Here is a 13,906-nt window from a genome sequence, read left to right on the forward strand (position 1 = left end):
GATTTTCTTCCCGAAAACAGACCGAACAATATACAAATACGGTTGTGAAATGGTATTCGTTCAGTTTGCCTGCTTGGAATTAATTTTTAATTCTGAAGTGATTATTGGCCTGAGTATGAAACCAATTTATGCCTGTGTTTTTAACGAATGAGTCACGCGATTTCACCCATAACTGGGTGCACGTGGAGCACGTTTGCTTTTTAATAAAATAAAATAAAATAATAAAAATACCCTATATTGAGAATATAAAGATATTCACACTTTATATAAGAATATAAATATTTTTTAATTTATACAGATAATTATAATTATAAATTTATAATTATAAATTATAAGGATTGGTTTCTTTTCGAGATCAAAATATCAGTACCAGTATGAAGGGTGATTTTATAAATTGCCCATGATTAATTTAAAGTCCAACTTGATATGAAATTAATTCACATATTTATATTTGACATATTTTAGTGAGGTATTTTCTCAAACTCTTCTGGGAACAATGTTGAATTCAACTTGCCTATTGAGAAAAGAGGTAAACAGGTTGTAAACTGTTAGAGGAGATTTAAAAATTTTATATGAAACGTACAACGCCGGTAGAAGACCAGTGTTGTACGTTCTTCTATAGGAATCCCCCCCCCCGTCCACACACAAATACAACCCCTAAAATTATACATTTATCTTGGTATTAACTCATTTGTGAAATTTAAATACGCAATAGTAAATTTTTTAACTATTTTACTTGCAATCTTTCTAGGTCATCGCTTACTTGAACTATAATTATAAAAATTGACGCTACTTAATTAATGAATGTTTCGCTATTTACTTTCTTTATTGGGAAATGTATTTCTCAGAATAAAAGAAATTTCTTAGCTACGGGTAACGGATCTTAGCATGGCTGAACACGAACATTAGCTTTGAGTATTTTAACAGTCGTTTCTGATAAAGTATGTGGGAATCATATTGCACTTAGGCTACCTTTCTGGGTATCAGATCGTAAAACAGAAGGTGACCTCCAAGTATAGCAGGAAAAAACAAATTTCATGGAGTTTATTCCCAATGATGGGTTTTTAGACTTTCCCCTTTTAGCTGCAGTAAACGGTTATTAGTCATTTCCTCCCCTTAATAATATCTATTTCTTTTTAAATTATATAAAGGTGTGGAGACTTCTTTACTTGATTTAAGTATTTTCTTGAAAATCTTGGCAGTCCTTGAAGGGCAACAGACAAATTCATGGAAAATATTACTTTCTTCGTCATCTTTAACGAGGGAAATCCCAGATAACAAATAAATAAGAACCATTTTGTAAAACAGATCCGCTACAATATTATCCCAATCAGAATAAAAATAATAAATAAATATAATTTTTTATACTTTGGAGCCACAGAAGGTCAGAGGATTTTTTGTCCACAATTATAGGAGGGCGTCTTCTCGTTTTATTCTAAATGTGTTAATCTAATATGGTTGGTTGTAACTAAGAAATAATAAACATGATCGAATGTTGTGGGCAATAAAGAAATAATAAACATGTACGAATATTATGGGCAATAAAATCCGTACACCACCCACAAAAAATATGCCTCCCATTGCTAAATCAGTGCTATTCTGTTGGATACTTTTAAAAATGAAGTTGTGAACTTCATTGGGGTATATTGGGGCGATAATTCTAGAATATAAAAAGAAACTTTTCTTATTTAGAAAGGGGTTGCTTCGGCAACGTTTCTGAACAAGGTTTTAAATCTTTAATTTAAAAGCGAATGATTGTAAAAATGAATAATTGTTTGTTATTTGGTTTTTAGGAGCATTAGCAACTGGTCTTGAAGTACAGTATAAATAAATAAATTTATTTATTAATTTATTATTTATTTATTATTATTATCAAAAGTTATGCTTGATACACAGTAAATACATGCAATACATTGCTTTAACTCAGAGATGCTCAAACCATGTGGACCGTTGTGGCCTGCGAACACAACGAAATTTTCAAAAAATATTTAAAAAATATATATATAATGTATACCATTGCATCATTCACCAGGAAAATTTATGTGTCAAATCTCTCGGTTTGAAAATATCGTGAAAGTTATCACAGACATACATTGTGAATTTCATCCGAGCGAAGAGTTTGAATCATCGACAGTTTCGAAATTTTCTACAGACGGAATGGGATGCTGATCATGGTGATGATCAGCATCCCATTTCTCTACTTCTTCGACGTGCGATGGTTAAGCCGTTCAAAAGTGCTCACGCGGATTTTTGAGTTGAAAGATGCCGTCCGAGGGTTCATGACAGCAAGAGGCAAGCCAGTATCAGAGTTCGACGATCCGAAGTGGTTGGCCGAGTTTGCCTTCCTTACGGACATTTCTTCTCGTTTGAATGAGTTAAATTTGAAGCTCCAGTCATGTGCATGTCCTGTTTAAGCACATCATAGCTTTTCAGATGAAATTAGAACTCTTTAAGTGCCAACTTCAAGACCAGAATTTAACTCATTTCCAAGGAATGTTGAAATTGCAGTTTGCAATATACGCTCCTCAATATGTGGCTGCAATATCTCAGCTCCAAACCGAGTTCCAAGATTTCCGCCCTCAAGAAAGTACCCTGAATGTGGTAACTAACCCCTTCTCTGTGAATGTGTTGGGTGTTCCAGATGAAAATTATTGACCTTCAATGTGACTCAGACCTGAAAATCAAATTTCATGAAGTGTCGCTCCTAGAATTTTACCAAAAATATGTAGAAAAGGGAATATTTGTCAATATAAGAATGTATGCGCCAAGAATCTTCTCCTCTTCGGAAGCATGTACTTATGTGAACAGATGTTTTCTAGAATGAAGCACTCCAAGTCAAAATTGAGGACAAAAATTACTGATTGTCATCTGGAGCACTGCCTCCGATTAGCTGCCACAGAAATAGTTCCTGACATTGAATTATTAGTAAAAAATAAACAGAGTCAGTTTTCTCAATACGTGTAGTCGAATTCAGAAACAACTTTGAAGGGCAATATTTTCAAGTCGAAAAATTAAAGAATCGCATTATAGTAAAGTGTATGGAACAACACTGCAATTGGTTTGAAGTGTTTTTACTCAACAAATTTTCCCTTAGGTGTTGCTTCTGAATTGAGCCTAAAAGCGGTATATAAGACTTGTCTATTGTATGGCCTGCGACGTGTACCAAATTTTCAAATTGGCCCGCGACTTCCAAAAGGTTGAGCACCCTTGCTCTAACTATTCTTACGAATACTTAGTGCCTTAGTTATCTAATATTCTCCCATTTGCAACTCAAGGGGATTCTTCATCATGCGTATCTGAAAACGAATGTGAAAAACTACTGATAACTGTATTTTTTATTATTCTATTATAACTACGTTAATTAATTTATTATAATTATATTCTATTATTATTTTTGTTATTCTGTTATTAGTATATAAAATGACATAATATAAAATAAGCGTGCATTAGAATATTTCCCTTCATAAAATCACGAGGAAATACGAAAAAATAAAAATAAAAAAGCAAAACTGTAGTTGATTATTTATGGTTGTTTGATTACAACAATTTTAGAAAATTATTTATCGCTTTGCTCTTTACAATTATTCATTTTTACTCTTAATTATTCTTTATAACTCCTGCATTTTGTCAATTTTAAAAGTCCACTGACCTCGTTCGCAAAAATTTCCTTTATTTATTCCGAAATGGAAAATTTCACCCTAAAAATATCTGCTATTAAATTTAGTTCGTAACGTTTGAAACACGTGATTCTGATTTTGATTCTTAGTTTTGATTTTGATTCTATGTTTTTCTGAACAGATATCGGTATGGCGTACGAATACACAGAAATCATTCATTTTATAAACTTACATCAGAGAGAAGTGCTGATTCCTATAGAACTCAGTGAGGAGTGAAGCCAATTACCAACTATCAAAACAATTGACATAATTTTGAAAATTAGAATATTAATTACGAAAAAATACAGACTAAGATAACGCTCTTCATTTCATATTCGATACACGTATAGAAAGTAACGCACAGAACTGAAGTTTTGAAATTTCTTTATACGATAATTAAAAGACCAAATTTCGAACTGACTTTAATGTTAAAATTTCACGCTAATTTTCATTAAAGTAATTACTCGAAAAAAACCTATTCAGAATGACAAAATTATTTTACAAAAGAAAGGCAAAGGAGGTCAAAAGAGGATGGAATCACTTCATACCTGAGATGGTGCTCTCTAGATTGTCAATGAAACATCTAATCTTACTTTAAAACCGTACTCTGTACTCTGTAACATCTAACCGCAATGAACATGTGCTATTCTTCATGTCAGTGGTTCAGTGCATTCTCCATAGTACGGTATATACTCTATGCGCAAAGGAGGAACGGGTTATTTCGCCCCCCCCCCCCAAGCAACTTTCTTTGTTCAATGGGAGGAACAGCTCCCTACTTCTCCCATACACCTGCTCCAACACTGAAGTAATTATTTTTGAGAACCAGTTTGACGAAGAGAGAGATGGTTATGCGCGACCACATAGGCTGTTTGGAATTCTTAGCGACCAATGATTACTCAAGCAGCCAAAGAAACGGTTCTTATTAGATAAAAAGAAAATCTTTTCATTTTTTGAACGATGCTTCGTTCATAACTCAATGTGGGTTGTTTTCTTCCCGCGGCAGCAAGAACACGCACATAGTATTAAGAATTTGTACAGTTCTAATTGAAATGCTTAACAGTTATTCCTTTCTTGGTAAACTGAATAAATTCTGTTTATAGCTGAATGGAACCATTTTTATTCGCACTTGAAAAAGTTCAATGTATTATTTGTTCAATAGGAAGAGCTTTAGGAGGGCTCATAACCGAAAGGATCAATAATCCTTTAGGAAGAGCTTCCATCTCTTATCTTGTCCTACAGTTTGGCCATTCAAACCACTTTTCGTTGTGTTTTTAAGTTGCCTCTTTCTGTTTACGAGTCAATTTGTCTGTTTGTCAAGGAGAGAATTTCCCTAACTCCAGCAGGAAATACAAATCCATTTATGTGTTATCATCCCAGCCGTTAGACCAACTTGATAATGAAATAAAATAATAATAAAAAAATAAAGTCCAAGGATGCAGAACTGGGTCACTCGGTTCAGAAACAGGTATCTTACATACACAACAAGCTGAGCCTCCACATAACAGTAATTATACGTATAAATCAACTGCAGCATAAAAAGGAAAGGAAAATGCTTTTCTTTGACATTTAAAGCTCATATACGACACTTTTGATTTGTTTTATTGTTTCCAAATGAATGGAAACAGCAGAATTCACTTATTCATTTCAGATTTTCATATTTAACTGCGGAACTAATTTCTAAATGGTATTCTATTGCTTAATGTTCTGGAAACGTTCCTAGGATTACTCGGGACAAGGGGATGACATTAAGATACATCTATTATGCCAAAGATACTCCAGATATCACAATTTTGGATATCTCTTAAAGCAGAGATAATTCGATGGAGTGGGGTATTCATAATTTTTACTAAACTTAGGAACAAGGCCCACTGAAAATTCATAAAAAATCACAGCAAGGGGGTGGCACCATTTTTCGTTAAAAAATCATTTGCAGGTGTCATAAAACTACAATCACTCCAGAGATAGTTCGAATCTGAACCATTAAAACGGAAAACGTTGGTAATTATTGAAATCGAGATTGCGTCACCGTGGTCCCATGGTGTAATGGTCAGCATTCTGGACTTTGAATCCAGCGATCCGAGTTCAAATCTCGGTGGGACCTTAATTTAGTTTTCTTATCTTTTTTGTTTATACTTAGTAGTTCAGTTGCTATTTATCTTTATATGATAAAAGAGGCGAAATTGTTTCTTACTTGGCTTTGGAAACAGCTCAAAAACGAGAGTCAAAGCTGAGTATTTCAAGAGCACTTGGAATGTATCATATTTAGGGCAACAGAAAGAGACGTTCTTATGAGATTTGCTTTGAATCAAGTAATCGATACACTTGCAGACAGTAGCGACCCATTTCAGAAATTTGGTTAATAAATAAATAAATAACTTCGTAAAATTGTGCTGCAGTTTCACGAGATTTATATAAAAAATGATAAACAGAAAACGAGTAATAGATTGTTCGATCAAGGCAACAGTTTTATTACGATGGCAATCATCTTCTGTCAATAATTGAGACTTGCAATGAGTTGCCTCTGTATTCACTGCCAAATAAAGTACCTATAAAAAACGTTTTGCTTATACTCGGCCCGAGCAAATAAATAGTCAGCGGAGTTTACAACTAATTATTTTGACAAGGATAAAATCAATGTCGTATTTAGTAGTCATGTGAGCTAGAACCAAGGTCAACTGAAACTAGTGTGTGCTATTGCACTCCCGCTTTGACCACAAATTTCACATTCCTGCGTCTATTAATTTCTGGATAATAACAAAAAATCTAGGTGGCCAAATTAAGAACTCGCTTTGATATTAAAAAATAAGAGAATATGACCAGATGGGCCGGTGGCGCAATGGTAGCGCAATGGTAGCGCGTCTGACTCCAGATCAGAAGGTTGCGTGTTCGAATCACGTCCGGCTCAAGAGAGATTTTCTTTCCCGTTTCTTCAATTATGCTAAATCTTTCTGTCTTCACTGAGTTTCTCACGTTTGAAAGTAAGACAAATTAATACAATTTGTTTTGATCTGCTTTTAACCATCGGCTTCATTAGTCCTCAGAAGCTTTTGATCAAAATTGTAAAAGAATTCAAACTGTCATATTTTATGACATTTATATTCCTACGTTAAATCTTCCAGCTAGAGCTAGCAAAAATGCAATGGATATTATGTTTAATTTACGTTTTAATAATGTAAGTACTCTATAATGATGTCTGTCCTACAATTTCGGTTAGTTTAACTGAGTATAGAAACAATGCGATGTACTAACTTATATGTTTCTTCCCCTTAAACTTTGAGACGAAAAACTCGAAACAAATGTCCGATGTTCTGAAGAATGTGCGAAAATTTTTCTACAAAGAACGAGTAAAGTTTCTGACACATGTTTGCTCCTCCCATCCGAGGAAACTCTTGTTTCTAAACAGTTGGTATTAGGAATAACGGCAGATGCAGATGAAGAGAAGAACAAAAGAAGCAGTTTTCTGCACGGCACGAAAAACTTATCAGAAACGTCAAAAACTGCTGGTTTCAGTGAGACAAACACTTCCTGTATTGCCCGAAACCTGACACGTAATCAGTGCCGAGTTAAGCAACTTAAAAGGCAAAGAAATCATGCAAAAAATAAACAATCCTTAAACAGCATTTCAATCATTATTGGCAAAGTTTTTGTTTAAATTAAACCTGGATGTTACAATCTGCCCAGGCTGGTATACGGGTAGATAACTCCTCTGATCCTACGTGACTGTTCCGGAGTATAAACAGAAAATTAATTTTATTTATTATGTGTCTTGTCGGACATTTTCCTTCAACCGGAATGATGGCAGTTTGCCGAAGGTTGCCGTGCAGTGACCAATACGGTAATTCACGGAATGCCTGGAGCCGTAGGTCATGTGAAGCGTAACTCGTTATGTGCGTGATATGTCCATTGTCTCGACCTCAACTCAATATTATCGCTGGTTGTCTGTAGGTCAGTCTATTAATTATGGAGCGAACAGTGCGACCTTTTGTAAACGTCTCATTGAACAAGTAGAGCAGACTTAGAGCAGAAGAGACCTCTGCGCTAAATACAAGGAAAGATCAAATTAAGAAAAACAGATATCAGCCATTGACTGCTATGATTACCATGTCTACAGGTCGTGGGTCTGTTTATCAGAAAAGAATCTGGGTGTGTCCTTCCCTTTTTTTCAAAGAAAAATCAAAAGCACACACACCCAAAAATGAAAACACCTTTCTTAGGTATGGAGTACAAAATGGAAGGCATATGCGCACAATAGCCGAATAATAGGTATAAAAAAATGAATTCAGTGATTAAAGGGGGGTACAGGGTTTAAAACCGATAAATAATAATAATATACCGAAAGAAGGCCTGTGGAAAGAGTAAAGTTCGCGTTAACCACAATTATACGAAATGTTGGAATGAATTCGTAAATTAAAATCTTCACCACATAATGTTAAATAACTTAATATGTGGTGTATCATCTCCTTTGGCTGACGCCTTCTCTAGTTATTGTAAAAATGATTCCTTCCGGTGTTTGCGGTCCAGTTGCACTTTAATCTGCCCATAGAGGACATCTTCAAGTTTAGATTGACATCAACCAAAAGCCGGCTTGTTCTGTAAATTATCTTTCTCCTTTCAATCGTCAATCGACCCAAAGAAATTAAAGCAGAATATATTTCCACGGAAGAAATCCTATTCTATTCTCCTCTATGTCGACGTATCTCGGAATCTGGTTCGAATCTGAACTGCTCTTCCATCAACATTGGACTTCTTACTAAGAAATTCGGCCGTGCTTAGCTGGGATAAAGTGATACTATTATTATTTTTTAAAACAGTTCTCCTGTATGTGATTATATTCTCCTCGTATTGCTAACAAGTGCATACATCGGGTGGTTGGTTGTGTCCGGTTGTTATTATTATTATTATTACTATTGGCACTCTCTCTGACTATCAAACAGATATTCCGGATCGCGGCTTAATGGAGGTCCATATAATTGTTCTCTGTGAGGCCTATTTGCTACTAGGTTCTTATGGAGACTCTTTGCCATCACTCCGGTGGTTGACACGGTGATTGGGATGGTCGTATTTCCTGATGTTCTCCTCGTATGTGTTCTTGAAGTTGCTGGTGTTGGGCACAGCTATGTCGATCAGGTAGGTCGCCATTTCCTTCTCGTCAATGAGCGTTAAGTCTGCTCTGTTGTGCCGGATCGTCTTGTCCGTTATTATGACACAGTCCCGGTGTAGCATCTGCCATGGAGTGCCTTCTTTGACCATCTTTCTGTCTTTGTGTCTCCTGGTTGTGTGAGTGGGTTTTCCTTGTTGAGGTTGAGCAGTGTGTGCCGTTTGTCTCGCTTTCTTATAGCTTGATAGATTGGTGCTGTGTTTTCCTGGAAGTAATCCGAAAGGTTCTTATTCACCTTGTTATCTTGCTAAATGAGGTTAGTTCGTCCCTTCCCTCCTTCTTTCCGGGCTGTGGTCAGTCTCTCGATGCCGACTTCGATTGGTCTTGGCGGCTCTTCGTCATCATATTTTCATCAGTACGAAGGTGTTTTATGATTCTGAACACGTTCCCGTCATTCAGCTTTGATTTTAGCAGGCACCTCAGTCTCTGATGGTACTTCTCAGTCAGGCGCTCCTTGATCTACGTAACTTCTAACTTGCAGGCCTGCATCTTCTCCAGATATTTGTAAGCCATTCCCTCTGGCATGGCTTCAATATCTTCACCGGTCTTCAGCTGGTAGTTTCTGCCTACTGGATTTCCGTGTTGCAGTCCATGGGTCTTGCATCTGTCTAGACCAAATTGCTGCCGACCGGGCTAGCCGGGTGGGTAAAGTGCCTGCCTAGCAACCCAAAGGTCGCGGGTTCGAATCCCGCCTCGGGCTTGGATCAAAGTACTGCAAAAACCTTGGGAGGTGCATTATGGCCACAGAAGCCGATGCGCCAACAACTACAAAATAATAATAATAATAATAATAATAATAATAATAACCAAATTGCATCCTGGTGTAGTGATCCGGAGTAGCTGTTGGAGTTGATTCTCGGTTGCGGCATAGAGTTTGATATCATCAATGTACATCAAATAAGAGAGAGAGAGAGAGAGAGAGAGAGAGAGAGAGAGAGAGAGAGAGAGAGAGAGAGAGAGAGAGAGAGAGAGTACAGGTTCTTCTTTCCTCTTGTAGGGTATATCCGTACTTGCTGTTATTGAGCAAGGTGAACAATGGATTCAGTGAACCCACTGTTCACCACAAGACCAGACCGATTCCTTCAGAAGGAATCGGTCTGGTCGTGATGTTCTTGATTCCAGACCGATTCACGATGTTTCCGGGTTGACTTTGTAGATCTTCAACGTATCTATCGGCCAGCTATGGGGATGAGTGAAAGGCAATCGATATAGGCCATGTATAGATTGAAATGTTTCTTGGAGGCTTGCTCCATAACTGCGACGTCAATGGTGAATTACTCCTTGCATCCATTTCTCATTTGCTTACATCCCTTCTGCCATTCAGCCATGATGTTCTGTGCTTCCAAATGGTCTAATATCTTATTAGTTTATGCAGCTGGTCAGGATTTTGGGAGGCAGGTGATCAGTCCGTACGTCTCCTGTTTTGTGGTGTCTTTGTCCTTATCATTGAGCTAGGTGATTCCTTGAATCAGAGAACTCTGGCATTGTGTTAGGATGCCTGATTATCTGTGTTCACTGCTCCGCTAGGTGTCTGTATGCAGCTGAACTTCTTTTACTAGTAGTTGTGGATGTTATCTATTCTGGGGTTTGCCAGTTTGTGGGACTTCCTGATGGATTGTTGTTCTTTTTCCTCCTGAATTTTACAATCTGTTGTCTATGGAGTTCTTCCTTTCTAAGTGTACCAGGGGGGCATGGCCGTTATGGCTAATTTTGCTGCTCTCCACAGGTTTCTCCAGAATTCCTTCAGTGCCTTCTGGTCGGGTGGTCCGTTGCACTCCTTCCGGTCTTGTCTTTTGTTCCTATAGAAGGCTCTCTGGTTGTCATTGAATATCCGGTTGTTTTCCAATGGGCAACTCTATATCTTCGAGGACACTTCATGAGCGCAAGGAGGTTTGCTTGAGGGGTATCCAGGTATCCTTAGATTCTATGATAATAGGCTTCGTGTTTGCTGTGGATGTTGTCTTTCTTGAGGATGGTCTTCACTTTTCTGATCAGCTTCTTACTTCTATCACCCCGTTGGGATTACAGAAACTTTGTGGGATCTATGCCCTCGAAATCTGCCAGGACCTTCTTTCACTCTTCTTCTATTCTGATTTTCGCGACCTCATATGTTTCCACTTCGACTGGTCTGGGTTATAGTTCTTGTATTTGGCGTTTGTCCTCCTCCAGTTCTTGTTGGCTCTGCTCGTATTCTTTGTTCTTTGCAGTTGTTCGCTAAAATCCTGCTTCATTTTTTTCAAGATTGCAGGAGCTCTCAGGTGCTTCGTGACGATGGTCCATCTCTGGTCTGCTATTCGCTGTTTGGTGACCAGAGCAGTCGGAAACCGTTCCAACCACTTGATGTATAGTTCCGTCCTGTCGTTCTCTAGTTTCCTATTACGTTCGCATGATGAACGTGTTCATTTCGATGCTCAGGTTCATGTATTTGCTTTTTTTTCCTTCCTGAGTGGTCACTAGCGCAGTTGCGCAGGATGGACTTTCAATTGGTTGGGCTGGATGATCTTGCCTTTCCCTTGCGGTAGCCATACGGGAGACTGTTTCTGACTTTTCGAACTGATCCATAAACGCGAGTGACTTTGTCCTGCGCCACACTTGATGCATACGTTCAATATGGTTACTTCTCCTCTTCATTCAGCTAGGGAAATGTACATGTTTAGCTTTGGCTTTTTCATTCAGTGGTGGACGGTAGTTGTCGGCAGTGAAACTAGGTGGCGTCACTATTTGTTTCAGCCATCACTTCGACCTTTGGAGAGTTAGGTCCGATGAAGTGACTTCGGGATTCGAACTAGAGTTCATCACATTGGTTGTCCGGAGTGGCAACCACTGGGCTAATAGCGCCATATTATTATTATTTTTATTTTTTGATGAATAAATTGTATTGTATTGTAAATTATATTATTATTACTTTTTCTCGTTATGGAATTTTTTTCCATGCCATGACGAGTACTGGTACCAAGAGCATGGAGTGACTGGTTGTGTCCGGTTACTATTATTATTATTACTATTGATCGAGGATCTCTCTGACTGTCCTACATGTCTCAGGATTTCTGTTTTCTGGAGTTCCATGTAAGTGATCTCTGGGAGGCCTATTGCTGCATGGTTCTTATGGAGGCTCTTAGATACCGTGCGAGTACTTGGTCCCTATGTCAAATTTCTTTTACTTTCTGTCTTTGGTCTGTGTACTTCTTGATCTTTTTCTCGTAGGGTTTCCCGGAGGTTGCTGGTGTTGGGCACTGCTATGTCGATCAGGCAGGCAGCCATTTCCTTCTTGTGTCCACGCTTAAGTTGAGTTGGGTGTGTTGCTTGTCTATCTCCTTATGTCCTCGCAGAGTGGCACTATAGTTTTCTGGAAGTAATCCTTCAGGTTTTCAATCGGTTTCTTCTGTTGTTCTGTTGTTATTATTATTATTATTAAAGCAAAACCGTCAGGTGTCCAATGACCGCCAGCAAGAATATCACATCTTGTATCCTTAAATATGCAAGATGAGATATCAAGAATATCTCATCTTGATATTTAAGCTTAACAAATTCTTATTTCTTGAGAATTTGTTAAGCTTAAATCTCCTGACTGTCATATGAAAATTAATAGCTTCAGAACAGCTGTCAAAACTGCTCAAGGTTGGAGATTATATTTTAACCCAGACATTAAAATTAATGCAAAAAATTTTTGCATTTACTTCTATGATGATAGATGACGAAATGCTGTTCTTTTATGATGACGAAAGTTCCTTATCATAATGAAATGATGATGAACTACACATACGAGAAACGTTGTACCTTTTCAATTGTAAATTCGGATAACATACTTAAGGGAACATAAATTGTAAAACGATGCTGCAGGATAGAGATGAGAAAATTTGCGTTCAGTCAGAGAGTAATTGATTGTAGGTGCAAACTACAATCTGGTGTTGTGTAGGCGGGTAGTTTGAATAAATTTACGGAATTGGATATATTATTAGAGAGGATGGATAGAAGAGTTGGATTGATTTTATTGGCCGATGCTGTATAAGCTTGATGCCATCCATAATTTGTAACGATTAATAGTAATACTAATCCTAATAATTAATAATTAATAATCCAAAATGATTTACAGTCCCATCGCTTTATTAAATTCTTGTTGCGCACAGAAAAAGGAGTCGGTTGCTGCCATAATCAATGATATACATCATTTCCAAATACCATATTGTCAAAAATCGAATCATGAGATGAATCGTGGGGCACTCCATTTCCAACTAGAATTCGGGCGAATGCAATGAAAATATCTGGTTGATTAATTGCCATAAAAGAAGTCTAAATGTATCTGCGTAGATACCAAAGAAGTTAATGATGAATGATTTCTGGGACTGTCGTGAAATTCACCAAAAGCCCGGTGGTGCTGTGAATGCGTCATCATATATTCGCCACGGGTATTCTAGTAAAAAATATATTTTAATTTAAAAATGAAACTAAAAACAATAAAATGTACAAATAAAATATGCTCTGACTTGCAACAGTCCAGGCTATCTTCAGAAACAAAATGTAACTTGATGAGAGAAAGGAGTTGCAAATTTACAGATAGCATCTATCTCTTTATTTAAAAATATACCTATTTCTTTAACTGTTACCTTGAAGTCGGAGATCGCAAGAACTTCTAGAATTTAGCCGGTTTCCTTCAAATCCGCAAGAATGTGGCAACCATTTACTGTCCATTCACACTTCAGTACCAAACACAAAACTTCTTTTTGTTTCCTCTTTACGCCACCTATTTCCGTTCTTTCGAACTCTCCCTTCTTACGTGTTACCTGAATCCTACAACCTCCAGAACTTCAAGACCAGCTGTTAATGATCTCAATAACCGAAAGGTTGTTGAACCTTAGGTATTCTCGCACTGCAGGTTCAACAACTTACAATTTTTGATTGTTTGTTTCAACTTTTAGCTAGTCTGATAACTATTGACTAACCTCATCTAATACACTAGTGCGTTTTAACATTAGTGAATACCTTTTACACTGCAATGCCTGTTATGCGTGTCGATCAAAAGTATTGGATCCATATGATTTTTATCGTATGTTCTTGTTTAACTGTAAATTTACAGATAGATTAGTCGGTTTCG

The 13,906-nt window shown here is 37.2% G+C and overlaps 1 non-coding gene across 1 annotated transcript; it reads left to right on the top strand.

Annotated features, from left to right (window-relative positions):
* Window positions 1-5,685: 5,685 nt before the first annotated feature.
* On the top strand, window positions 5,686-5,757 carry TRNAQ-UUG (transfer RNA glutamine (anticodon UUG)). The gene has a single exon. It is a non-coding gene; the product is annotated as a tRNA-Gln (tRNA).
* Window positions 5,758-13,906: the final 8,149 nt, after the last annotated feature.

This window comes from Mastigoproctus giganteus, chromosome 13, assembly GCF_048544385.1.
Source record: "Mastigoproctus giganteus isolate SK-2022 chromosome 13, ASM4854438v1, whole genome shotgun sequence".
In the NCBI taxonomy this organism is placed as follows: Eukaryota; Metazoa; Arthropoda; class Arachnida; order Uropygi; family Thelyphonidae; genus Mastigoproctus; species Mastigoproctus giganteus.